We start from the raw sequence: 3,361 nt of genomic DNA on the forward strand, positions 1-3,361 counted from the left end.
AAAGCAGTTCCACCTTAAAAACACAACATCTTTCCCAATAGAAATAAACAAGCTGATGTAAGACAAAAACAACTTTATTTATTCGATTGTAAAAATGGTAGCCAATAGATTTCTGTGGATCAACTAATGTAATTGTTACTGCTGTAATTAAGTTGTTAACTAAATCTTTGCACTTTGTGGGATGATTAAGAGTTATTTGGATGTATGATGATTTATAGCATTATAGCGCAGAGGGACATTGTAATGATAAAAAGTTAACTTAACTTAACTTTTTATATAAATTAAAAATAAGTCAATGGAACAAACTGGAATTTTAGAGTCACTAATACTTAAAATACTACAGAGTTATTACGTCAACAGCTCATTTTGAGTTAGATTTAAATAATAGGTGACTTATTAAGTTACATTAACTTTATTTATGAAGATCTGCTGTTGGGTACATGCACTCGCCGCTCTGTTCCTCATAAATAAACACAAATACACTCAGCAGTCGTTCTCAGATGTTGTTCATATAAAATATTAATTTATGAAGCTTTAAACCTGCAATAATTGATGTTTTAATTATGGAGGGACATGATCATCATTCAAGTCGTGTTTGTGTGCAATATTCTTTCTTTAAGCTCTTTTAGCTCTTTTAGCTCTGAATAACTAACTCTAGCTGAATTAGCTGCTATGTCCACTAGCTAGTCAGCAGGAAGTGTGTGGCGACCTTTTATTCTGAAAGGGAGGCTGTAAGAGCACTGAGTGAATTAGAGGAGATCATTCACTACCAGAGAGACGAGGAGGTGTGGCCCTGCCTCCGTCAGCGATGTCATCCGTCAAAAGGTGACAGACCTGCTGTGACATCATGATGGGGGCGTGGTCTGTGAGAGACTGGAGGAGCCTCAGTGGAACCGAATCAGACTGTGGAGGAGTCAGTTTCCCCCCGCAACACTTGATCCACACAGTATGTGTGTGTGTGTGTGTGGTGTTGAGGGTGTGTTGGAGCGTGTGTGTGTGTGTTGTGTGTGAGGTCTGACTACCTTCGGGGACACATTTCAGGCTAAAGAGCAGTTAATTGGGAATAAAAGCTGTGTCCTCAGTTAGGAAAAAGCTGATTTTTGGGTCATTGTTGGTCTCTAGGAAATTAATGTAAGTCTCTGGGTGACAACACCTTTTCAGCATTTATTTGCTCCTCAAAAGGCAAAAATATCAGCATTTAGTTTCAGAAGAGTGAAGTTTTCTTCCAGCAGTCTCTTACTGTGTTGGTCCTGCTGTTAGAACTCATCTTCTGTCTGAGTCTGTGCATTTCACTGTTACTGCTCCTTTTAAAGCTGCTTTCACTTTTTTAATTCACCGCTCACATTTCTTTATGTTACGTCTGATTGTGATGGGAAGGTTCGCTTTGACCCTCTTGCATCGCTGCGTTGGAGATACTACAGTCACATTCACCCGTTCACACACATTCATACAGTTCGCTCATCACAAACAGAAACTAATCCATTCATTCACATTCACACAGCATCAGGAGCAGTTTGGGGTCGAACCACCAACCTTCTGAGACACAGCTCACACCGTCGTTACGCCATCAGACCGAGGCGAACAAAAGACGTAAATAACTGGAAATAAAGTGTGTTTGACCACATTCTCCTGTACCACAGTGTGTATAAATACTTCAGCAAAAGGACAGAAGAATTAGTGTCCAAGTGAAGACGACGTCAGGAGTCACCAGAACTGATTCCAGTTGCTGCTTTGTGAGAGTCTGTTACTGTTCTGTTTCATATTGTTGTAAATTGAATATTGAAACATAATTTGTTGGTCGGACAAAACCAGACAATATTTCACTAACTGATTTATTTCGTGCCTTAATTAGAGAGTAGAGAGAAGACAGGAAAGCGATGGAGAGTGAAACACAACAACACTGGCACACACATACTGTTTGTTTTGTATAATATTCTCACATTTTATGAACAAAAAGATTCATTCATTCATCAGGAAATAACAGCTGACAACCAGGAGGTTCATTTAGTTTTCAGAGCTTCTTCGACCTAAAAAAAGATTCATTAATAAATGACTGTAACTGTTCACTGAAGCCCAGGTGTAAATATTATTATTAATAGTACAGCTGTTGGGTCATTTATCACATTTCCACTGACAGTGTGTATGTTAGTCCTCTGTATGTGGATTACCTCCTCACAATAACAGAAACAGGACTGAACACGTAGACAGCCTGTCTGACTCCAACATGTTTGATTCCAGGCGACAGCGTGGCTCAAACGTCTGCGTTCATACCGCCGTTATTTATACAAACAGGAACATTAACGGCTGAACGGATTCATCAGGAGGGTTTAAAGAGTCCATGCTAGCAGCTCTGTGAGGCCGCACTGAGACACAGCAGAACGCTGAGCTAAATGCTAACATCAGTGTGCTAACAGGCTGATGTTTAGCAGGTATAATTTTTACCATGTTTACTATATTATTTTAGTGTGTTAGCATGCTAACATTAGCTAATTAGCAGTAACCACAAAGTGCAGCAGAGGCTGATGGGAATGTTTTGGTTCTGGTCAGTTTTATTCCTAATAATCGGGCGGTCTCCTACCTATTTACATGTTGACCTTTACTTAAAAACTCTATTTATTATCATATGTCACAACTAACACAGAAAACTTTGAAATATTAAACACAATAATATTGATCAGCCTATATGTGACTGAAAATCTCCATGGTTACACAGGCTAATAAACATCGAAAGATGCAACACGTATCAGCAGATTCGTCTCATTTAGACGTTTTCAGTGGTGTCTGCATTATTACTGTCAGTACTTCCATACAACCAACAGATGGCGATAAAGAGCCACAGCTTCCACCACAGGCAGGCAGTGTGTCGGGATTAAAACGGTTGGTCTGAAGTAACGGACAGAAACGTCAACTGAAATTTGTTGTTTTGGGGAAAATAACATAAACTGGTGAAATATTTCAGCCTTAAAGAAACTTTCATTGTGTGTTAATTCTGGCGCCCCCTGTGGACAGAAGTGTAAGATTTTCTGTTGCCTTGTTTCATTGATTTCAAGGAGAATCTGACCCGGTTGCAGACATTAATAATAACTAACAGTCAATCTTCTGTCTGATGGTTCGTTTATGTAGCTCATGTAGAGGCATCAGGATTAGCATTAGCACCATAGAGACGTGTTGCTAACTAGTTAAAAGTCATAATAATAAACGTTTGATTCACGTTCACATCAGAATTTCTTCTTCTTTCAGTCAGTGTGGATCCTTTCGGTCACGAGGATCCTTTCGGTCAGTGCGGATCCTTTCGGTCAGTGCGGATCCTTTCGGTCAGTGTGGATCCTTCCTTTCGGTCAGTGTGGATCCTTTCGGTCAC

The sequence above is a fragment of the Morone saxatilis genome, unplaced genomic scaffold, assembly GCF_004916995.1.
Source record: "Morone saxatilis isolate NCDOM2014 unplaced genomic scaffold, NCSU_SB_2.0 Contig2, whole genome shotgun sequence".
NCBI classification, from domain to species: Eukaryota; Metazoa; Chordata; class Actinopteri; family Moronidae; genus Morone; species Morone saxatilis.